This window comes from Rattus rattus, chromosome 1 (assembly GCF_011064425.1).
Source record: "Rattus rattus isolate New Zealand chromosome 1, Rrattus_CSIRO_v1, whole genome shotgun sequence".
In the NCBI taxonomy this organism is placed as follows: domain Eukaryota; kingdom Metazoa; phylum Chordata; class Mammalia; order Rodentia; family Muridae; genus Rattus; species Rattus rattus.
This window is the reverse complement of record NC_046154.1, coordinates 10,443,002-10,468,276: the sequence shown is the minus strand read 5'-3', so window position 1 is coordinate 10,468,276 and position 25,275 is coordinate 10,443,002. Positions and strand designations below refer to the sequence as shown.

Sequence of the window (25,275 nt, the reverse complement as noted above, 5' to 3'; positions counted from 1 at the left end):
GGACCTCAAGGGGTAGGAATCTGTCTCTTAAATGACTGAAAAAAGCAAATTATGACTCTGGTAGTAACAGGAGCAAGTGGACAGTCGCCAAGCCCACCCGAGACCTGACCACTTGAGGTAGACCATCTCGGGAGGGTCAGTCCAGGGCTAGCCTCTGGGAGCTCTGCCTGCGGCCGGGCAGGGCAGGCCAGGCACAAAGCCATGCCTGGGGCGGGGAGCCCATTGCACTGGTTCCGGCCGCCGCCCGGAGCGCGCACCAAGGGCCCGGCCGCGCTGCCACCAAATCCTGGCCTCTCCCCTTGCCTTGCCTTCTGCTCATTTTATTAAAAAGGAAAAAAAAGAGAGAGGAAAAATAGAAAAAAAAGAAAAAAAAAGGAAAAAAAAAAAAAAAGAAAATGGAAGAGAGAGCCGGAGCAAACATCCCGCCCCCAGGCCCGCCTTCCGCCTCCTATTGGTCCGTTCTCCGCGGGCGTCACGTCCAGACGCACCAATAGAGACGCTCGATACTGCGAGGTGGGCCGGGCCCGAGCGCGGAGTGGGCGGCGGGTCGGCGCAGCAGCCCCGCGGCTCCGCCACCATCGCGGAGGTGCCGCTGCTCCCACAGACGCTCGCGAGCCGCCCCCCGCGCTCCGCAGCCTCTCGCCCCTCCGGGCCTCGGTCCCCGCCTCCTTCCCCGCGCCTCGTCCCCTCACGCGCTCCCCACCTTGTCTCCGCCTCGTTTTCTCTCCTAGTTGAAGGGAAGGAAAAAAAAAAAAAAAAACATCTACCATCCTCCTGTGGGAGCCTCTCGCCCTCTGGGAAAAAAAAATCCACAAAACCAGACATGGTCCTGGGCTCCCACTGCTGAAGGCTTGGCCCACCCGAGGAGGTCGAAGTCCCGGCAGGGAAGCCCCGCAGCCCCCCGGCGTCGCATCTCCGCGGGCCGGCTCCCTCGGCCCCGCGCCCGCCGCCCTCGGTCCGCCGCCGGCCCCCGCGGCCTCCCACCCGGTCCCTGCACTTTTCCCCGGAGCCCGGCCGCCACCCCTCTCATTGATGGTGTAGCGCCTGAGGGGAAGGTAAGTGTCCAAGTTGTCGGCGCCGCGCCGCGGGCTGCCTTCCTCGGCCCCTCATTCCAGGGTCCGGGTGCTCTGGTGGGCGGTGGGGCTCGACCGGGAAAGCTGAGGCGGAAAGCAGAGGGTGAGAATGGAGACCTACCCTCGGGGAACCATGGGCCGGACGCTGCCTTTGGTCCTGTGCGGGCCAGGTGACTGACTGTACAACGTGCCTCTTGACCCCTGCTCTCTCTTGGCTTCTTAGGCACGCTCTCACTAGTCTGAGGTTAAACTGTTACATGCCACTAGCCGAGCAGCTCAACTGTGAGAGGTTGTGCATTTCTTGGATATTTGTGAATGTGGGGGTCTGGGAACTGACTCATTAAAGTCTCGTTTTCACATTAGGAGGAAGGTTCCCCCTTTGTGTTCTCAAGTCTCTTTACTGAAGCTCTGTGATTCCAAAATTATGGAACCAAATACCATTTGCAGCGGCATGGAATTCTGTCCTGATTTAAGTTCTGCTGTCTGAAAGAGGGTGCCCTCTTGATTTTATATTTTGGGTTATGGGGAGAAGGTAGTATCGCAGGTTTCCTTTGAAACTGTTTGCTTGAGAAGTTGTTGAAAGGAAAAGAAAATGATTCATTGTTGAATAGTTATTATCCTCTGTCTCTTTTCCAAGGTTTGCTTACATTTTTTTTTTTTTTTGATTGCAGACTTCAAACATTGATTTCAGCAGAATGTGCCCTTGAGAAACTGGGTGCTTTAAATGTTTCAGTATGTGCTGCTATTTTAAGGTGGATTTGAAAAAGTAGTTTTGTGTGAATCTTGAAATAGCCTTCTGCAAAGCAATTCTTAAAACACAAAACAAAACAAAACAGATTAGTGAGTGTGAACTTGGTGCATTACAAAACAGACATTTAGTGCAGCTCAAACGAATACATCCTAGGTTTAGATTTCAAACAGCTTTTATAATCGCTTTCCATTTAAAGAGAGACCTTTTTGTCTGGTGTACACTGGTTTCTTTAGTCTCAGTCTGATGGGGGAGGGGAGAGAGAGGATTGGATCTATACAATAATAAAATCATCTTTGGCTAGATATTTCCTTCAATGGATTTGCTTGCCGAGTTAATTCCACCCTAAATTACAAACCATCTTTGATTTTGATGGCCTAGTCTGGGTGAAAGCTTGACTTCCAATTCTCTCTGTTGTTGAGGTCGAAGGAAGAGACAGAAGCAGACACACACACACAGACACACACACAGACACACACAGACACACACACACACACACACACACACACACACACACACACACACACACACACAACACCAGGCTGAGGGCTTATTGTTCTTCCATACAGACATTCATTCTCTCTCACTCCCATATTTGGGACTAGGTCTGCACAGACAAACAGCTCTTTTGGGGAGGGAGGAGAGAAGATGGGGGATGGGAAGGTGCTTTTCTTGTTTAGTTTTCTTTCACCCATCGCACGTCTGCTTTTTTTTTTTTTTTCCAATCTTGCAAGGCAGATGAGTGCATGGGACACTAAAGGACACTCTGGAACACGTTAGGAAGACTCCTGTCTCCCTCCCTGCCTTTGCAGCCCTGCTTTCTGTTGCTTGCTTTTCTGTGTAAAGATAAACTCTGCCATGGCCTTACACTCTCTGCCTTCCCTTCCTCGAAACCCCAGACTCTGTGAGGGACAGGTTTGTTCTTGTTCACTTGATTTGTTTTTTTTTCTTTTGCTGAGTGTGACCAGGGCCTTTCTAAGTAGAAATAGGTTGTCTCAGTTACAGTGATAAAGACTGTATTTGAGGTTAATATGTAGCAGTGTGTGTGTGTGTGTCTATTGGTTGATGGTCCTTGACTTATCAATATAGTTTTTTCCCTCAATAGTGTTTTAAGAGAAGATTTGGTTTTCTGGCTAGGGGCTGTGGTAGAGGCCCTTTGGAATGCTGGGCAGGGCTGAGAGTCCACCTGGCTAAATCCTGCTCTGGGCCAAGGATGGAGGTTAGTGTGAATACATGTGGGTTGCAGAATAGCACCTTCTACTGGTTAATTGCTTTGACGATCCAGTGAAGAGGATGGGGGAGGGGATTAACGGCTGAGGCTTAATGATTTTCTTTTAAACACAGCCGCTGTGCCTTTCTGCAAATGCCACTTCCCCAGGCTGCTAATACAGATGCCCTTTGACAGGCGCACTCGCACTGCAGCCTCATTGTGTTATTGGCTGTGTCTCGACATTAATTTGTTCTGTTATCAGGGGTATTTTCACATTGTGACTTGCAAGGACTCCTTTGAATTGATGCTCTTTCTTTTTGTGAGAACTGTATTTTGTCTTAAACTAGAAAACGGAATAGGGACTCATTTGCACTCCAGGTGTAGGAGACTGTATACACCAGCAGCTCTTTAAGAACTTTTTGGTATCATTAAAAAAATAAACTTAGGGAAAGTAAAATCCTAGCATCAGAGATTTCCTCTGGGATTTAAACACCCACTCCCTGCCAAAGAGGCTGAAGAGAAGCTGGGCTGAGGACTCTCACTGAAATCAGTAGTTCTGTGTAGCTAGTGGTGCAGTATCCCATACTGTTTTCAACAGTCATGTCAGTATTAAACAAGCCTGAAGAATGGCTTGGGGCTTCTTTTTTTTTTTTTTTTTTAATAAACTAGAGGCTAGCAAAAATTTGACTGTGTATACAGATTAACACAAAAGATTATGGTTAGCCCTCAGAGTCTTCTGAATGTATGTGCGATTTCATAAATAATCTGTTGATAAATGCCTCCCAGGAGTTTATCATCATGGGTGCAATGACCAGTTAGAGAGGGTTGTAGCTGTAAACGTCTATTCTAGACTGGTCATTCTTAAAGCCATTGCTGGTTCATTTTAGTTCTGAAAGCTTGATACATAGTGCCTAAGGTTGAGCACCTTTTACAGTGCAGTGTGAACATTTCAAATGTATTTATTTAGTGGGAAAATACTCAGGTAGCTTCAGTTCAGTGTAGGCTCTGTCAGTGTTTGTTGAAAACAGACTGGAGTATCCAGAAGCCAATTTAGGCTAAAAAGGTTAACTAAATCAAGGAGTAAAATATCCCAGTGCCTTTTCACTTAGCGGACAGTAAACCAAGTTTTTAAAAAGCAAGACAGTATCCACACCAGACCCTGCAGTAATGTCCATAATGTTGGGCTGGGACTGAAGAGCAGGGTCAGGTGCTAGAACAGGCGTCCTGGACATGAGCTGCACCGAAGACCCATGTGTGCTGAGCACTACCATGGACGTTCTGAGCACCTGCTGCTTTAAGATTGGCTTTGAATGTTTCACATCTTGTTGAAATCTCAGTAATCAGTAAAGCATTTAAGTAGTAGAATAGGTTGTATATTCGGAGGTCCTTTGGGAGCTGTGTGCTTTCCTGCTAACTGCTTTTGGCAGCTACTTTTACAATTGATTCAAAGGTTAAGATAGCAGGAAATTCATTTTTTTAAGTGAATCGTTAGTGTAACCGGGCTGTGAACTTCATCTCTCCTCCTCTTCTTCCTGCACGCCCTCCTCCAGATACACATAGAGGGAGAGAGAGAGAGAGAGAGCACTACCCTGTTGTTCTGTATAAGTTTTCTGGTAGCACTGTACGCTAGACTGTAGTCGATCATAGGATTTTAACCTCGAGAAGTTTTTCTTGAATCATGCATAATTATTAATTATTGGCACCCTAATAGTTATTCCACAGTTGAAGCTTTGCATATCCTATTTAAGTGTGGTTTTTGGCAAGCATGTTAGTTTGTACTTAGCTTGTCTAACACGATTCTAGTGTTTTTTAAGTGAGAAATGTGCATTTAAATATTCGTTACAGTATTTCTAAGATTGCTTTTGCCATTTCAATGAACATCTGACTACAAATAACTCAAGTGTGCCCAAATATTTACTAGCTTGGAGTTTTGGTTGGATTTCCATAATTAATTAATACATTTTTTTGAGGCAGGTATTGGCTATGTAGCCCATGTTGATCTCAAACTCCTGGGAAGCTTGCTTTGGCCTCCCGAGTGCTGAGATTATGGGTGTGTGTTTCCATGTTGCCCTGGAATTGTGACTTACATAAATAATTTGTTGCTGTGCCAAGTAATTAAGATATAATTCATGTTCTTATATTAGGTAACTGGGTCAGATAAAACTGCTAACATAAATTCCTTTAAACATTTTTTATTTTGGGTTGGAGAGATGGCTCAATGGCTAAGAGTAGTGGGTGCTTATCCAGAGGACCCAGATTCAATTTCCAGTTTCCACAGGGTGACTTCCTGGGTAACTCCAGCTCTAGGGAATCTGGCACCCTCTTCACACCCTCTTAGAACACTGCACACAGACACACAAGGAGGCAAAGCACCCAAACACATTCAATAAAAAAATAAAGCTTAAAACATTTTTTAAACATTTTATTCAACTGTGGTGGCATTTGAATTTAATCCCATGAGAGGGAGGCAGAGACAGTTTGATCTCTCTGAGTATGGTGTAGTAGTGAGTTCTAGGTCGGTCGTGCTTCATAGTGAGACTTTCTCTCAAAAAAATTATTAAACTGCGTGTGGGGTCATGGTTGGATACATACTAATCTGTGTGGGTACCATGTATACATATGGAGGTTAGGAACACTTTTTTGGAAGTCAGTTCTTTCTGCCATGTGTGTCCTGGGAATTTGACTGACTTTGTCAGGCTTACCAGGCAAGCTGGCTCCATTACCAGATGAGCCATCTTGATGATCCATCAAAGTTTTTTTATGTGTGTAAGCAAAAGGATCTGTTTCTGTCAGTGTAAAAAGAAAGTTTTTTTGTTTTTTGTTTTTGTTTTTTTCCTTCTTTTTGAGGCAGGGCTTTGTGTAGCCAGGCTAGTGTCAGACTCAGTGTAGCTCAGGATGCCATGAACGCTCCTTGTACTTTGTGTCTTTACCTCCTAAGTGCCAGGATTACAGCATTAGGTCTGTTGTGGTTGCTCTTTTGAGACAGGCTTTCTTTGTGTAGCCCTGGCTATCTTGGAATTCACTCTGTAGCCCAGGCTTGCCTCAAAACTCAGAGATCTACCTGCCTCTGCCTCCCAGGGGTAGGATTAAAGGTGTGTGCTACCACCTGGCTAGAATTGTCTTTAATTTGGTAAAATTTGCTAATATATTAACAACCATAAGCAGTGTCTTTTCTGTGAAGTCTTTATGTGGTTATATTACAAAATAGTATTTCTAGTTCATAGAACACTCGTTTGAGGAATCACTGTAGACTGTTTGTTCTGATGTTGAAGGCATGGTCATGTCCTAATTTTAAACTAGTTATTATGTGACTTTTAAGGACTTTGGTTAGGATGTTGTGATTGCTCAGAACATAAAACATTCGAAGTCTTTTCAAATACTGGGGGAAATTGGAACAGAAATTTAAGCTCTTAAAGGTCAGGCCTCCCGGAGTATAAACCTCTAGGTTTGTCAGTGCCTCCAGCGCTGGAGTAGCGAGCGTCAGGGGTCAGGGGTGCTGGTCCTTTGAGCTTTAGCAGCCTGAGATGTTTTGTCGCCTTAGCAGAATCTTTTGAGCCTACTACCCTAGAGAAGGGCTGTGACTAGCAGTAAGGACGCCATTCTAAAGGGGACAGTGTTTGCACTGTTGGCTTGAACTCACCAAAAGAGAATGGTGCCATGCAGCATGTTGAGACAGTCTTAGCTGCTGAGAGCCTCTTCTGCAAAAGTTCCTTGCCAGCATCCACTCACCACAACATGTAGGGGCACATTTCTTGGCACCTCTACATGTCACCCAGTCTCCCAGAGGACATCCTTTCCTGTGTCAAGAGTGCAGTGTGTGTGTGTGTGTGTGTGTGTGTATTTATCAGAGACAGTGTGGATAGGCAGGAATGCAGGCTTGCGTCTGCATGTATAAACTGTCTACTGCTTGTATAAACTGCCTGGGGCAGCTTGGGAAACCTCCCTTTGTGGCAGAACCTGGTGGCTCTGGGAAGTATATCCACCCTAGAGCAGTTCTGATTAATGAGTCATGGGGTGCAGGGGCTCTGGCTTGTAGGTTTAAGTATGTTTCATGTATGAAAGCATCATTTAGGTATATATATGTGTGTTTGTGTGTGTGTGTGTAATAATTTATTTTATGTACATTGATATTTTGACTGCATATGTCTGTATGAAGGAGTTGGATCCCTTGAAACAGGAGTTATAGACAGTTATGAACTGTCATGTGGTTGTTGGGAATTGCACCTGGGTTCTCCAAACGAGTAGCCAGTGCTCGTAACTGATGAGCCATCCCTTCAGCCCCATTTAGGTATATTTTAACTGGCGCCTCTTAGCTCATTTTTCATTGATGCTGATGATAGAAGCCAGGGCTTGGTTTGTGTTTAAGCCTGTGCTCCACTACTAAGCCGTGCCCTCAGCTCCTGGATACTCTTTTTTGGAGTACCAATAAGTCTTTATTTTCCCAGGGAAGAAAAAGTTTTATTTTTTTTCCCAGGGAAAAAAAGTTTTGTTTTTTTCCCCCTGGATACTCCTTAAACCCAGACTCAGTGTCCCTCCCTCTGCTGCCTCACTGTCTCTCCATGTCTTTTCTATGTGGGTCACAGAAGGGTTGAAATCATGTTGACCTGCTGTCCTGTTCTCTCTGGCAGGGTTTCTACTTAAAGCTAGCTGGGGGGGGGAAGCTAGCTGGGTCAGGTTAGGCAGTAATAGTCCAGCTCTGATTTTTAGTGAAGAAGTCATTTTGCTCAGTACTGGATAGCCAGGGCCCTCCTCCTAATTCTCTGCACTTAACTCAGCTGTTTATCTCTGCTTCCTTTGTGTGGTTACGCTGTTTCCACTTCACTAAGGACTCTATCTGTAATTAAAATTTCCCAAGAGACATCTGATAGGCCCTTAGTTATTGCGGGCGTTGGCTAAGGGCTTAGGGTCAGGCTACCTCATAAGCTGCTCTCAGCCCTCCAGATGGGCTACACTTGGGCTAGGTCCTCACCTCTCTCTGTCAGCTCATGTGCAGGGACATGGTAGTGAAAGTCATTCTGTATGTCTGGTCTAGAGAAAGCGATTTCTCTGGTTTTTGTTAGAGACTTATTGATTTTTCCCATCTTCATTTCTGTTGACATCTGCTTTGGTTGTTGTTGGCTTTTCTAGCTTATTCTGTATAATAGTTACTATGTTTTAAGAAGTTACATAGTCATTACTAAGCACACATCATCTTTTCATTAGGTGAGGCCTTTTGTTAGGTTTGTCTTTTTCTTTTTTCTGTAAATCTGTTCACCTGCATGCTTGTCTACCTACTTGCTTTTCTAAGTCAGTGTTTGCCTAACTGGACTAAAGACACCCTATTAAATTGCAAGGTTGTAAGTATTCTGTAGTCAGATTGATTTATAATGTATCTTAGCCCATTAAAGTCTTAAAAATGGCATGGTATCCAGTTGGGATTTCTCAAGAGAGTTAAACTTGAGAAAAGGATCCTCCTGCCCTTTAAGAATGTGTGTAACCGGGGCTGGAGAGATGGCTCAGCGGTTAGGAGCACTGACTGCTCTTCCAGAGGTCCTGAGTTCAAGTCCCAGCAACCACACGGTGGCTCACAACCATCTGTAATGGGATCTGATCCCCTCTTCTGGTGTGTCTGAAGACAGCTACAGTGTACTCACATACATTAAATAAATTATATATATATATATAAAAGAATGTGTGTAACCTTATTGTATACTAATGTTCTGTAGGACATATTCTGAAATACATATGTAAAATTTAATACTGTCTTGACCTGAGACTGGTTCGTTTTCTCCATAACAAAGGAGTAAGTTGTGTGGTACCACAACTGTAGCAAGATGTCTAAGAGGATAAAAAGTGCTTAGAGACTACAACTCAAGTTTAATCCACAGGACTCATGTGCTGGAAGGAGAAAACAGACTCCTGAAAGTCCTCTGCCTTCTCTATGTACTTTATGGCATATGCTCCCTAATAAATTCTTTTTTCCAAGGTAAGGTTTCTCTGTGTAGTCCTGGCTGTCCTGGAACTCACTCTGTAGATCATGCTGGCCTTGAACTCATAGAGATTTGTCTGCTCTGCCTCCTGAGTGCTGGGATCAAAGGTGTACGCTACCATCCCTGACTAGAAATACAATTAAAAAAATAGAGAGGTTGTGATTATTACCCTGCTTTTGCTTTGTTGCTCAGGCAGCTTGCATACTTTACTACATCCAAGGTAGACAAGGCCCAGCTCTTTCTTTCTTTCAGTATACATGGTGTTCTTCTGTGATTGTATTGGAACACAGTATTTATTACCTTTCTTTCTTTTTTTTTTTTTTTCTTCTTTTTTTTTCGGAGTTGGGGCCCGAACCCAGGGCCTTGCGCTTCCTAGGCAAGTGCCCTACCCCTGGGCTAAATCCCCAACCCCTATTACCTTTATTTCATGTCTGATGAATCAAATCAGTAGTTTCCTTTTACCCTACTCTCTTATGTAGGTTTCTTATCTAATGAGAGTTCAATCTCTTCAGTTTCTACAACTGCAGTAAGTCTAGAGTGGGCAGTGCAAGAATCTTTCAACACACAAAATATTAGGTTAAGCCTAGAGATCTGCAGAGATGAAGACAAGCTAGGAACTAATGTTTCTGTTGAGCATTGGTACTACCCGAGCGGATAAGATGTTAGGGACGAGCTACCCGAGAGCTGTGTGGCTGTGTGTATTGCATATTCAGAGTGCCTCAGAACATGGTCGCAGCATAGTGCTTGAGAGTGGCTTAGCTGACTGCTCCTGCACAAGGATTTCTTGAGGTTTCCAGTTAAAGAGGTTAGCTAGGACTGGAGGATCTGCTTCAGTATGTCTCGAGTTGGTGTGGGCAGGGAATCTTCAGTTCTGGCCACATGGCCTTCTCCATAGTGTTACTGGCATGGCCTCATGACATAGTATTTGATTTTGAGCTTGGGAACACAGACCTGCCTCTCCTTTTTTATGACTTAGTCTTAGAAGTCATATATCGCCCCCACACTCATTTCCACATTTCTTTGAGACAGGGTCTCACTGTATAGCCTTGACTGACTTGCAGCTGGCTACGTAGCTCAGGCTGGCCTTCAGTTTACCGAGCTCCACCTGCCTCTGCCTCCTGAGTGCTGGGATTAAATGTTTGTGCTAGTATGCCTGGCAAGCATCATCTCTTCTACTGTATTGTACTAGTTGGAATCAGGTCATTAATTAGAGCCTGCCTCCAGGGAGTGAGTGACAGCTCTTGAAAAGAGCAGCATCAAAAAGTTTGTGAGGGGTTGGGGAGATGGTTTCACCAGCTCTTCTTCCAGGGGTCTCAGGTTCAATTCTCAGTATCCACATGGTGGGTACTAACTGTCTGTAACCCCAGTGTTCCAGAGGATACAGTGCCCTGTTCTGGCCCCTGAAGGCATTGCTGCATGCACATGGTGTACAGAAGATACACGTGCAGACAAAACACACATACCTGAAAACCAAAATCTCAAAGGTTTTATAAATTGCGAATTTAATTTTAAACTACCACAGGAGTGCAGAGGAGAGAGAGTTATGGCAGGTTAGATGGCCCTTTTTCTCCATGGATTGTTATCCTGAGGCACTTGCCTTACAGTAACTAGAACTAGTTATTGCTGGTTCTCAGGAGAGTAACCCAACCAAAACCTTTCACCAGTCATCATTTTCCCCCTACCCTTGCCTTGTTGAAGCATCATTTACTTTCTGCTTTGTTGTTCCTGGCTTATTTCTTTATGTCCGTGGTGTGTGTGTGTGTGTGTGTGTGTGTGTGTGTGTGTGTGTATGTGTATGAGTTGTGGGCTTGTATGCATTTGGTGTGCATATGGCTGAGCCAGAGGTGCTTCTCTCAGTTGCTCTCTACTTCATTGCTAAGGCATAAACTCTGCCTGAACCCAGGGCTAGCTGGTTTAGCCAGGCTATCACTCATCTTGCGCCACCAGCTTTATATATGAGTGCTGGAGGGTTAAGGTGCTTTGGCTGTGCAAGCAGAGAGCTAACTCCTGTGGTTTGTTTCAAACACTCTCCTCCCTCTAACCCCCTACCCCCAACCAAACCAAACCAACCGGTATGGTTTCCTCATTCCTACTTCCTAGTACCTGTTCTTTTTATTCCCCTACACAGGATTTCTCTGTGTAGCCCTGGGTGACCGGGAACTTGCTCTGTAGACCAGACTGGCTTCAAACTCAGAGATCTGCCTGCCTCTGTCTCCTGAGTCCTGCTTTAAAGGCTCGTGCCACCACACTGGACTCCTAGTACCCATTCTTACGTTCTTTAACCTTCTTCTTAGCCATTTTGTCACTTTATACCTTCATGTTTATTTTATTAAGAGTTGTCGTTTAGCTCAGTATAGTGGCATATACATGGGGTCCTAGCATGTGGTAGACAAAACAGAAAAATTGATGCCAGTTTGAGGCCAGCCTAGTCTTCATGATGAATTCTAAGCCAGCCAAGGCCACTATAACAAGATCCTGCTTCGAAAAAATAAACAGAGCAAACCAAACCAATCCCCAAACTTTGTATTTTGGTGTTAAGTGTTTCCTCCCACTAGATTATAAACCCTTAAAGGCAGAGTTTTCTTTGAATTATATCAGTCTACAGACTCATATTTAAAATTAGATGTATTCTAGAGTTATTTGAATCAAGAATGGGAAAAATGCTGTCAATTGAGCTACATTAGACCCCTCTCTAATTTAGTGGTGTGCACATAGAGAGTCTGTGTGCCTTTTCATCATGCAATATGCTCCATCTGATTGGCTGCCTGCCTTTTTCCTCTCTACATTTCCTTGAAAACATGTTTGAGGACAGATCTTAAAAGCAAATTATTTTCTCTTAAAGGAACATTGTTATAGGCAGTATTTTACTTAATGATGTAGTGTGAACAGTCTTAGTCACAGCCAACAGCACAGGAAAAGCTGATGTTGCCACAGACCTGTAGTCAAGACAGCCCAACCATGTTCTAATTCCACCAAGCAGGTGGGACCTCTTGTAATCTTTGTAGTATGTGTCATATACCAAAATATTACTCTGTTTCATCATTTTCACCAAAAATGTGTTAACTTCACTTAAATTTCCTAGGTTTGTTTGTGGTTATGGGTGGGGGGGTTGGTGTATGTGTTTGTGTATGGAGGCTGGAGGTTAACCTAGGTGATGTTCATGGTTTTATTTATTTATTTTTTTGGTTCTTTTTTTTTCGACTGGGGATCAACAGGGCCTTGCGCTTCCTAGGCAGGCTCTACCACTGAGCAAATCTAACCCCGGTTTTATTTTTTTTTAAAGATGTTTTCATTAATTCATTCATTATATGTGTATGTATGTGTGTGTGTGTGTGTGTGTGTGTGTGTGTGTGTGTGTGTGTGTGTGTGTAGGTGAGTGCATGGCATGATGTTTGTGTGTAAGTTAGACTTGATTTTTCCTTCCTTCATGTGGGATCCGTGGGTCTGATTCAGTTTGTTAGCATTGACGGGCTATCTCACTGACTCCCACATCATTTTCTTTTCCTCTTGACACAAGAAGAACTATGTGTAACCATGTCTGGCCTGCCCTGTCTCCCAAGTGCCAGTGCCATCTGTGCCTGGTGCCTGCAGAGGTTAGAAGAGGACATTGTATTCACTGGAACTGTAGTTGTGAGCCACCTGATTTGGGGCTAGGAAGGGAACTTGTGTTCTTACAAGAGCAGCAAGCACCTTGCTGAGCCATCTTTCTAGCCCTGCGAGAATGTTAAGGTCTTTATGGGTCTTTTAAAAGTTTTGCCATGCATAAACAATTTTGGGGACATATCTGCTTAGAATATATGTGCTGTATGTTTTCTTTTACCTCTTTCTTCCCCTCCCCTCCCCTCCCCTCCCTTCCCTTCTCCTCCCCTTCCCTCCCCTCCCCTTTTCTTTTTTTTTCATTGTTTAAGACATGATTTCTCTGGGTAGCCCTAGCTATCCTGGAGCTGGAACTCACTCTGTAGACCACGCTGGCCTCAGGACCTCTGGAAGAGCTGTCTCCTGAGTGCTGGGATTAAAGGTATCTGCCACCATTGCCTGGCTACACTGTAAATTTTCTGATAACAATTAACTTTCCTTCTCATAGCTCATGTACCTTTGGTTTTTACAAGATAAGATATATAATTTTTCATAGTCTTGTTTACCCTAGCATACAAATAAACTTTGGACAGTTATAGAGTTGTCATAAATTTTAGTTTTACTTTTGTTTGTAAATTGCCAACTTTGATCCTTGCAAGGTTCTGAATGTGCTATGAGGTTCTAATTTCTAAGGACATTTATTTGTTTATTTAGAGACAGTCTTGGGAGCTGGAGAGATGGCTCAGTGGTTAAGATCACTGACTGCTCTTCCAGAGGTCCTGAGTTGAAATCCCAGTAACCACATGGTGGCTCACAACCGTCAGTAATGAGATCTGATGCCCTCTTCTGGTGTGAGTGACAGCTTTTATATATATATATATATATATATATATATATATTTTTTTTTTTTTTAAAGAGAGAGAGACAGTCTCATTTTGTAGTCCAAGCTGGTCTGGAACTTAGGTAGATCTGGTTGGTTTTGAACTCCTGATTCCAGTCTTTCTGCTTCTATTTTTCTATAGCTCCAAGGCTTTCCTAAAACCATGTAATAAGGACTGTAAAAGGGCTTAGTCATTAAGAGCACTTAGTGCTTTTTCACAGAACCTGAGCTTAGTTCCGAGTACCCATATTGAAAAGTTCACAAGTGACATAACCTTAGCTACAGGGAATTCATTGCCCTCTTCTGGATTCCATGGGTACCTGGACCCATGTGAGTCTGTGTGTGTGTGTGTGTGTGCGTGTGTGTGTGTGTGCGCGCACACGTGCGCACGTATGTGTCTATGTCTGCCTGCCTGCAAATGCAAGCAAATTCATGTACTAGCACATACCTTTAACCTCAGAACTTGGGAGTAGAGGCAGGCTGGTTTTTCTGAGTTTGAGTCCTGCCTGGTTTATAGACACAGTTTATAGCCAGGGCTGTGTAGAGAGACCCTGTCTCAAACAACAATAACAACTCTTTCAATAAATAAAAACATTCCTCTATTAAGAAACTTGTCATAATCTGGTTGAGAACTGAGGTGAGGTTATTTACAGGTATTGGCACCTGAATATTCATAGACCGCACTCAGAAAGGCCTCCGTGTTTGTCCAGTGCTGTTCCAGAACCATCCTGGCCATTTGCACAGTCACCTGAATTTAATCTCAGAATTTGGGAGGCAGAGACAGGTGGATCTCTGTGAACTCAAGGCTAGCCTGCTCTACATAGTGAGTTCCAGGCAAGCTGTAGTTACACAGTGAGATAGACCTAGAGGTACTGAGTTCAATTCCAGGCAATATGGTGGCTTACAACCATTTCTAACTCATGTTTTAGGGGATTTGGTGCCCTCTTCTGTCCTTCAAAAGTACGAGGCATAAACATGGTACACAGACATACATACAGGCAAAAACACTCAATACAAATAAAGTAAAAGGGGGTTGGGGATTTAGCTCAGTGGTAGAACACTTGCCTAGCAAGGCAAAGGCCCTGGGTTCGGTCCCCCGCTCGAAAAAAAAAAAAAAAAGAATAATAAAACAAAAACAAAAACAAAAAAACAAAAGGGGCTGGAGAGATGGCTCAGCGGTTAAGAGCACTGACTGCTCTTCCAGAGATCCTGAGTCCAATTCCCAGCAACCACATGGTGGCTCACAACCATCTGTAAAGAGATCCGATGCCCTCTTCTGGTGTGTCTGAAGACAGCTACAGTGTACTTATATATAATAAATGAATAAATCTAAAAAAAAAACCCCAAAAAACAAAAAAAACAAATAAAGTAAAAAATTTAAAAAGTTAAAAAATAAGGAACTGGTCATAGCAATTCCCTTTGTGGCAGGCAGCATGTATAGGGAGGGAAGAGGGAGGGAGCCTAACCTTCATACTTGTATATTATGTCACATGTAACCATGAGCTAATTCAATACATAGTAAAAACCTGTCCTTTCATTTTTTTGTTACTTTTTGCTCTTCCCTTTTTCTATGCTTTAGTGACATAAGACTTAATTTATGTAAGAAGTGGTGCCTAGGAAATAACCAGTATACAAATTGTGCCCTTTGCAGCTGCTCCTGTGATGAATTTTCTCCATAATGGAAAGATAAGGCTTATACACAGCTGGATCTCTGTGAGGAAGTCACCTTGAGGGGTGGCGATGCTGTGGTCTAGGGAAGAGAATGATCTCTGGCTGCAGGAGTCAGGGAGGATTTGGTATAGGAGGCGGTGTTTAGCCCGTGTTCTGAAGGATCGGCAGTATTTGGACATGTGGTAAGTAGCTAAGAGGATTTTAGTCAGGAAATTGCGTGGAGCAAAGGCACAGAGGCCAGAATCCAGGGACATGCTGAGTACTTTGGCTGCTTCCATGATGAGGATTATCAAATTGTGTTTCGATTTTTTTCCCCCTTCCATCTCTCATCTTAAGTTCTTTTAAAATGTCCTGTAGTAGATTCAGGGAGGCCTAGTTCTTTCAACCCAGATAATTTATATTTGAAGCTGTGACTGGCAGCTGGTCAAACCGAGTTGAAAGCAGGTGGGAAAAGAGATGCTTGGGCTGACTTCTCAAAGGGAGTGTAACCTGGTCTGGCTGGGACTTAGAACACCAGAAGGGACAGTTGGATTCATAGTGTGGATCGCTTTATTTAATGGCTACAAATTACACTTATAAAATATGTATTCATTATAATCATCTGATGTAATAAAAATAGGCCGTTCATTCCTGGAAAACTGTCCAGATGGTTTTTGTGCATATTTAAACATTAGCTTTGGTTTTTGCCTTTTATTTAATGTATTTTTGTTTAGGTTGGTGTCTTTGTTTTTGTTTGGTACTAGGTGTGGAACACAATATCTCATGGATATAAGGCAAGCACTTTACCAATGATACTACCTTACATCCCTAGCCCCATTTAATATTTCAAGTACATATTTCTCAGTTCAGTTCTTATAATTATGCTTCATCTATGTTTTGGTTTTTAAATAACTTGATTGTATGTTTGTATACATTGATGGATACAGAAAATGGTTTTGATTTTTTTTTTTTCCCTTTTACTGTCCTCTTGCCCATATCATTATATACTTGTACAGGTTTCAGGAATAATTTTCAGGAATATTTCTTGAATTCACGAATGTGCATTTTTGTTTCAAAACCTGCTAGTAAGGTAGGAATAGTAGTATGTTTCTGTAATCCTAGCATCCAAGAGGCAGAGGCAGAGGCAGAGGCAGAGGCCGGCTTATCTGTGAGTTTGAGGCTAGCTTGAGGCTAGCCTGTTCTACATAGTGAGTTCCAGGACAGCCAGGGCTATGTAGAGAGACCCTGTTTCACCCCCCCCCCAAAAAATAAAAAAACCACCAAAAGAAAAGCCAAAAATCAAACCAACCAACCAACCAACCAGAAAACCAAAACCCAAAACAACCCAGATAACAACGAACAAAACCCTCCAAACTCCACCAAAACCAAAATATAAGTGAAAAACTATATTATCCTGTAAGATTTTCTCATGTTCTCACAAACCTCAAGTATTATAGCCATTTAATTGTTAATCTCGTAGGTGAATGAATGTGTAGTATTTTATCTTAATTTATATTTTTGACCATGAGCAAAACTAATGATTTTTTTAAAAGATTTATTTATTTATTTATTTATTTATTTATTTATTTATTTATTTATTTATTTTAGTTCTTTTTTTCGGAGCTGGGGACCGAACCCAGGGCCTTGTGCTTCCTAGGCAAGCGCTCTACCACTGAGCTAAATCCCCAACCCCTATTTTTTTTTTTTTTTATGTATGTGAGTACACTGTCACTGTCTTCAGACACACCAGAAGAGGGCATCAAATTCCATAACTTGTGAGCCACCATGTAGTGAACTCAGGTGGAAATTGAACTCAGGACCTCTGGAAGAGCAGTCAGTGCTCTTAGCCGCTGAGCCATCTCTCTAGTCCCTGGTGGTCTTTTCATACATAAGAATTTAATGGTAAGCAGAGGCTTACAGAGTACTTACCTGTGAGTACTGTATCTATTGCAGTGGTTCTCAACTTTCCTAATGCTGCAACTTTTTAATATAGTTCTTTATGTTGTGGTGACCCTCAACCATAAAATTAGTTTCATTGCTACTTCATAACTGTAGTTTTGCTATTGTTATGAACCGTAATGTAAATATCTTATGTGCAAGATGTCTGATACTTGGCTATTGTGAAAGGGTTGTTGGACTTCTAAGGATTGCCCATCTGTTTGTTTGTTTAGGGGGCTTATGTAGCCCAGACTGATCTTGGACTCACTGTAGGCGATGTGGTCTCATGTATGACCTCACTGCTCCCCCTCTCAGGTGCTGAGAGCACAGGCACAGTCACTGCGCTTGCTTAGCTGCTTCTTTATTTAAAAACAGTCAAGCAATGGCTAGGGCTTGGCTCAGTGAGTGGACATGTGCTTAGCATGTACAGTACTCAACAGCAAAAATACGTACGTCAATGAAAATCTCCCACACTAAAACCCAGTGCTTAGATAAAAGTAACATTGAATGGCAGCTGTTATGGTTTGGATGTGAACTCTCTATAGGCTCGTGTGTGTGAACATTTATTTGCTCCCTACTGGTGTACTGTTTGGGGAGAGTGTGGATCGTTTAGGGGGTGGGACAGTGCTGGAAGAAGTTGTTATGGTGGGACTTACTAGGCAGTGCTCTGTCTACTCTCGGAGTGCAGCAGGCAGCGTGTGCTCACTTCCATCACATGGACCAAGATGGGCTGTACCTTCCCTGACTGTGAGCCCAGCTACATCCTCCTCTGAGTTGTTTCTTGTTAGGTTTCTGTGGCGGGACCATAAGAAGTTTAACCAGCACACTAGCCGTTGCGTGACTGATTATACTACACACAGACACCACTGAGTCTGTGCTCTTCTTTCCAGACTCACTCCGAGGAGCGGCTCCAGATGGGAGCTGAGACGCTGACGCCTTTTCTGGTTTTGCAGTCTGAGGCTTTTCTTGATAGAGAGGGCAGCCAGCCTGGTTGGGTTCTGAAATGGAGTTATGTGTGACAACTGCTTTGGAATCTTGAAGGTGCTTTGGTACTGGATAGGGAGTGGGTAGGGAGTGATTTTTTTAAAAATTTATAGTTGAAACTGATTTTCAACTGCTCGAGGTGAGAGAAAGTCCTGAATATTTCCTGAAAGTAAGGAAGTTTTCTGAGATGAGAAGATTTTAAAAAATAGGGTAAGTGGTTTAAAATTAGGTTTTTAAAAAAAGCACAGTGATTACGTTCCTTGTTACTCCAGCCTTTTTATTTATTTATATTAACATTTGAGATTTCTTAGTAAAGTATTTGTGTTTCTAGTGAGTTGACCAAACTGTTCCCCTTCAACAGCAGCTGTCTGCCCACGTGTGTTTTCTTTGTGAGCCACACAGATACCTTGTGTAGAGAATAGTTTGTAAGTAATTTGTCTGGTTTTTGGAGTCAACTGTCTCAGGTCTCTAGCATCAGCCAGCTCCTGTGTCATGGAATCCTTCAGCAGATGTTGTTAACTGCTCCATGATCCCACCCAGAGGAGGCTGTCCTCACTGTGTCTGCCGCTGATCAACATTGTCACACTCTGATGTGAGTGCCAGGTGTAGTGGCACACACCTTTTGTCCCAGGGCCTGGGAGACCGGCAGATAGAGCTGTGTGAATTCAAGGCTAGCCTGGTCTACATAGTGAGTTCCAAATTGACTAAAGCTACATAGTAAGACCGTCTTCAGGAATAAAAAAAAAGTTGTTTGAGTCCTGTCAGAAATAGTTTCCTGTTGACTGATGGAGCCAAGCATCTAACCCCCTTTCCTTTGCTGTGGGTAGACCTAAATATTTAGTTAACAATTATTTTTATTAGTAAAATATCCTTAAAACTGTGTGTCTTGACATTTTTTGTGTGTTTTTATTCCTTTCTATTTGAGTTATTTAAAACAAAAAACTTTAAAAAAATATTTATTATAAATAAATGTATGTGCATGTATGTGTATATGCATGTGATACAGGTGTGTATATGTATGTATGTACATGTGATACAGGTGTGTGCATGCACATGCTTTCTTGCATACACCATACAGCTTTCTGCCTGCACGTATGCCTGCAAGCCAGAAGAGGGCATTACAGATGGTTGTGGGCCACCATGTGGTTGCTGGGAATTGAACTCAGGACCTCTGGAAGAGCAGTCGGTGCTCTTAACCGCTGAGCCATCTCTCCAACCCCCTTCCTTTTCTTTCTTTAAAGGTAAATGTCTTACTTGTTCATTTTACATTTGAAGTCCTCCCCAGTGACCTCTGTGGTCTGCAGTTCGTATTCTTACCATTACTTACGCGGACAAAGCACTGCTGAGTCGCCCTTCTTGGTCAGCTTTGCAGCAGCTTCTCCCTCCCCTGCTTTTGTTGTCATGGGGTTAATTAGGCTGAGTTGGTTCTCTGCACAGAGGGCCTTTACCAACTTGATACACAGGCATCACGACTGGATGCCAGCACAGAGATGGCTTTGGTGCTTGTCTAAAGCTCTGGCGGCTGTGCCTGTGAGGATGAAGATGTCTGCAGCACTTCCTGAAAAGCAGTGCTAACACGCATTAGCCCTCCAGCACTGACATCTTTGGTCATGGTGATAGGTCAGGCTGTGTCTTGAATCTACCTCTGGATTTGGTGGGGACAGGAAGAGGGTGTGACTTTACTTACACCCTCTTCCAGCTTAGCTCTTGATAGGGAGATTGAAGATGATGCTGATTTACACTTGGGTCACTGGCCTGACTGTCTGGATCTTCGCAGTTGAGTTGCTTCAGCATAGCATTTGACTACATTTGTATATATCTCCGTTTGTACTGGGAGACTGTTCACTCATTCAGGTATATCCACAAATAAAGATGGCCAAAGTGAAAAGGAACTTCCTATGTAAGATGCTGATTTGAAGTTGACTCCTGAAGATAGCATTTTTTTTTTTTTTTCCTTTTCTATTTTTCGGAGCTGGGGATCGAACCCAGGGCCTTGCGATTGCTAGGCATGCGCTCTACCACTGAGCTAAATCCCCAACCCCTGAAGATAGCATTTTTGTTAGATGTACTTGATTAGAGATGAGAAAAATCAGTTTAAAAAAATTATTTATTTTATGTATAATGAGTGTTTTGCCTGCAAATATGTCTGTGTATCACATGCATGTAGTGCTTGTAGAGGCCAGAAGAGAGTGTTGGGTTCCCTGGAGCTGGATTCCGATGGTTGTGAGCTGCCATGTGGGTGCTAGGACTCACACCCTGGTTTTCTGCAAGAGCGGCAAGTACTCTAAACCACTGAGCCATCTCTCCAGCCACAAATTACTTCAAAAGCAAGCAAGCAAAGAAACCACTGTCCGTGTTTGTGTGTTATTGGAGGGTCACTGTCCTGAAGCATGGCAGCCCCTGTGCATTACACAAAAGAAGCTTGGTAGGCCACCTAGTGGACATGCCAGGGTCCAGAGTCCATTTTCACCTGGGTAGGAGTTGGCCTGCGGGCCTGTGCTCTGCTTTCTTAGCCACTGCATCACATGAGCACAGTGGTGCACAGGTGCAGGGCATCACATGAGCACAGTGGTGCACAGGTGCAGGGCATCACATGAGCACAGTGGTGCACAGGTGCAGGGCATCACATGAGCACAGTGGTGCACAGGTGCAGGGCATCACATGAGCACAGTGGTGCACAGGTGCAGGTGGGAAGGAGCCATGGAGCGGCTGGAGAGATGGCTCAGTGAATGACTTAGCTGTCTTCTCTTATTGCTCTCTAGTACACTGTATGAGGCAGGCTCTCACTGAATTTGGAGCTTCTGATTGGTTAGACTAGCTGATCAGTAAGCCCAGGGGTTTTCTGGTCTCTCTTTGGTCATGCTGGGATTACAGATGTTTACCTGGCACCTGGAGCTCTAAAATGATACTTGCGTGGCAAGCACACTACCAACTGACCCATCTTCCCAGGTGTAATTAAAAAATATTATTATGTATTTATTTTTCTCACATAAGGGTTCTAGGAACTGAACTCTCAGCCATCTCTCCAGCTTCCTTATTGTCCATTACTGTTGTGTATTGGAGCTCCTATGTCATGATGCACATGTGGAGGCTGGTGGACAACTTCCTAAGGTTGGTTCTGCTCTTTCAACTTTAGGTGAGTTCTGGGGATCAGACTCAACTATCAGGCTTGCTTACACATGCTGTTAGCCTTTTGGGCTATCTGACTGTGACCAGAGATACCACAGGAGGCTGGGGGCAGGCTTCATATATTTCATTCTGGCCTTGAGCTTTTGCTTCCATTTCCTGAGCCCTGCACTTTCAGGTTATGTGATGCTGGGAATTGGATCCAGGGTTTTCTTTACACCTAGACATCCACCAGCCCCTCCTTTTTGAGACCATGCTTCATGTACTCCATGATGGCTTTGAACTAAGGATCTTCTTTGTTGCTGTAAAATTATAAAAAATGGTATCTTTTATCCCGCACTAGATCCTGCACCGCAGTGCCCCTAGATATCCCGTAGATATCTTCATCTCAATCAGCAAAGCCTCTCACCCTCTTTGCTCTATCCCATAACACACTGTTGACGGCCTCTCTCTGAGCCTGGCAGCAATCTCTCTACCCATCCAGTTCCCAGATATATACATCTCAATTCCGTGCTGACTTAGTGTCCCAGCTGCCACATACCCTCTTAAGCTTAATTCGCCACAAGAAAGAATACACAACACAGTAACCTCTGATCCAATTGATAAGATATAATTGCTCACCTAAACATACAAGTCCCTGTACACATCCATGCCTTAAGAATATTCATAACAACCTGTATAGTGTGGAATCTTAACATCCACCTCCATGTTCTCTCGGCAGCTTCTCCTGCCTTCCTGTTCCAGTCTCCTCCTCTTCCCTCAAACTTTTCTCCCGCCCATCCTTCCTTCTCGTTCAATGACAGGCCTCGTTCTATCTTGTACCTGCCTTCACTTGGGTAATGACAACATCCCACACTTCTTGGCTTTAGTTCTTTCTCGGGGATTATAGATGCTTACCATCATGACTTTTTTTTTTTTTTTTTAAGACTTATTTATTATATGTAAGTACACTGTAGCCATCTTCAGAGACAACAGAAGAGGGAAGAGGACATCAGATCATTACAGATAGTTGTGAGCCACCATGTGATTGCTGGGAATTGAACTCAGGACCTCTGGAAGATCAGTCAGTGCTCTTAACCGCTGAGCCATCTCTCCAGCCCCATGGCTGGTTTTTTAAAAGGTATCTTATTCTCAGCATGCATGTGGCTCTGGGTTCAATTTCCAGTACTGGCAGAGGAAAAACAAAGCACTTTAGAAGAGTGATAAAGCCTTGTCTGTGTCTCTGCAACCTGTTCAGGTATGTTTTAGTCCCAGGACTCTGAAAATGTATTGTTTATGGAGAAATATGATGGGAGATGATGGTATTAATAGATTGAACTAGAAATGGGAATGGCTAAAAAGTCTTCTGCTTGTCTCGGTCAGGCCCGTGAAAATACAGAGAGAGCGAGAGTTAGCCTGTAGCTGAAAGACTTTGGGTTTGGGGTTCAGTGGGGGAGCTGAGGTATATTGGTTTTTGGATAAGAGACTTCCTAAAGGAGTTATTAGCTCCGTAGATCTTTAGATGGCACCATGGTGGGGTTCTGAGGAGAGATCAGGCCTACATGACAATGAGGACTCTTTCTCTTCAGTACCACATGAGTGGTGAACAGTTCGTGGTATGGGGTACACTTGTATTTAGGCTACCCCTGACTTCGGACTGGCAGAGGGAAAAAGTGTTAACTTGGGGTCTGTATATAGACTTCTCTGTAAGGGTAGGAGAGCAAGAGTCTGGAGATCAAGGTGCTTCTGCCTTACCACAGTGTGGCCCTGGAGAGATGGCAGCCCCCACCCTGGTGGAGCCTGAAAAAGGAAACACTGAGGGCCCCTGCCCCCCTTTTTTCCTTCTGGGAGTCAAGATTAATTTGTAATTTGAGTACCTAGTGGATCTTTACTTTTGTCTGTCTGTGTATCTGTCATCTGTCTGTCTATCTAATCTAATCCAATCTATATCTAATCTGTCTAATCTATCTGAGCCAGGGTTTCTTTGTGTATCCTTTATTATTCTGGTACTCATTCTGTAGACCAGGCTGGCCTTGAACTCAAAAGATCCACCTGCCTCTGCCTCCCAAGTGCTAGGATTAAAGGTGTGTGCCACCACTACCCAGCTTAAATTTTTTTTTCTTTTTTTTTCCGGAGCTGAGGACCGAACCCAGGGCCTTGCGCTTCCTAGGCAAGCGCTCTACCACTGAGCTAAATCCCCAACCCCTTTAAATTTTATTTTATTTAAATAATATATTTATTTTCTGCCTTGAACTACCCTGAATTAATAAGGAGAGTTGTCTGGCTAATTACCTGCTCTCATGAGGTGTTCATACACATTTTCTCACTTTTGTTTAGGGTATATGGGGTAGTGTGTCTTCTTCTGGTTTAAGTGAGTGTGTTTTTATCACTCTCTAGTAGAGTGAGTGTAAGTGCTCATAAATTCCTCACACCTGCAAGTCCATTTTGCTTACTTCTTGTTCTTACAAGTTTCCAGGATGCTGATTGCCAGCCTTGCTTGTGTGAGAGTAACTTTGAAATCCAAGGCATCGTTTGAGGTGATCAAATGACTGGAGGATGGAAAATGAGGGCTGCAAAACATTTGCGGAGTACCACATGCTGTCAGTGTACTCGCCGTCAGTGTACATGCTGTCTGTCAGTGTACATGCTGCTGTGCTCTTAACCTTTGGGATTCTCCAGCTTTTGATGCAGCTGTCATGACTGGGCCCTGTCTGTGCTTCTCACCATAGCGGTTTACTTTATGCTCTTGTATAAAAATAGATCTTGTTTTTTTATGTTCTCACCCTTCACAGCTTCTTCAGACCCTCTTAAGTTTGAGGCCGATGTTTGGTGTTAAGACACTACTAAAAAGCAGTTGATGTCTAGAGGGAGTGCTCATGGCCTGAACGTTGCTAAAGCAAAGGACAGAGGGGTCTGACCCATTTGCACTCCGCATCTGAAGAAGGTGGAAGATGCCTGCTTCCTTTAGCAAAATCTGCAGTGACACTGACAGCTTTGTGAGGCTTTCTAGTCTGTGTAGTGACAGTTGTCTTCTGGCAGGTGACTGTTTGGGTGTGACCATGTATGAATGTACCATTGGGATCTATTTCTACAGAGTTGATTGTGGAGGGCTTTAGCCTCCTGCCTGTGGGGTTAGCTGGAAGAGCGGTGGTAGCCATATGATGTAATGTTCTCAGACAGTCCTGTTGTTCCTGTTTCATTGAATTAGAGGTCAGTGCTTAGAACTTTTGGTTTGAGTGGTCCTTATAAGAAGGTCTGTCCGCTGGGCCGTGGTGGCAGCACACACCTTTAATCCCAGCACTTGGTAGACAGAGGCAGCCCAATCTCTGAGTCTGAGGCTATTGAGGCCAGCCTGGTCTACATAGGGAGTTCCAGGACAGTTTATCCTACACAGAGAAACTGTCTTGAAATGCTAAGGGTGTGAGAGGAAGAAGGGCCTGTAAAGTAATGATGAGTATGGGTAGCTAAACACAGTTGGATGTGCGTCTCACAGAGAAAGCTGTGTGCTCAACCTTACAGACTTCGGGGCTGTGAGAGTGAGTGAGAAGGCTATTGGTCTGTCTGTGAAGCTCCCTGCGTTCTGTTGAGGATGATCAGATCTGTAATTCTGACGTGTGTCGAATGTGCTTTTGGGTGGGTTTACTCCCTCTCTCTGTTCGTTCTGCCTGGCTTATTGGCAGATTGAAAAAGCTTTTTTCTTCTTGTGTGGTTCCTACTGAGGAACCACAGGGATTGTATGTTTAACTTACAGACTTAAAGATTCAGGAGGACCGTCTTCCTGTGGATTTATTACATTGATTATGAGAAGGTGCTTATCATCCTTCGAGGGTGGTCAGGTGATCAGTATAAAAAAAGTTGTTCTTATCACAAAAGCCTTTAATTTCAGGTTGTATCTTCAGGGAGGTTTCCCGGTACCTTTTTTTTTTTTTGCGGCTGAACATGGTTGAGCACCAGGACGATCAGGAATTTAAAATTATCTTTAGGTACATAGAAAGTTAGAGGACACTTGGGCCACATGTGATCCTGTCTCAAAAAAGCAAAGCAAAAACATTTTTTCCACTTAAGTGTTCACTTTGATGAGGCTTCCTTGAGCTACACCACACTCTTGGGGACTATGCTTTGCTTCCTGGCCAGAGGAGCAC

At 43.7% G+C, this 25,275-nt stretch overlaps 1 protein-coding gene across 5 annotated transcripts in view; it reads left to right on the top strand.

The window, feature by feature from the left end:
• The first annotated feature begins 553 nt into the window (after nt 1-553).
• The window catches only part of Rere (arginine-glutamic acid dipeptide repeats), a 334,126-nt gene continuing 309,404 nt past the window's right edge, over nt 554-25,275 (top strand). For 4 of the 5 annotated variants that reach the window (XM_032894248.1, XM_032894239.1, XM_032894222.1 and 1 more), the window contains exon 1: nt 745-1,055. The gene's annotated coding sequence lies outside the window, so the exon portion shown is untranslated. Of the gene's footprint in view, nt 1,056-25,275 lie in introns of all 5 variants that reach the window. The other variant, XM_032894231.1, reaches the window with a different exon arrangement.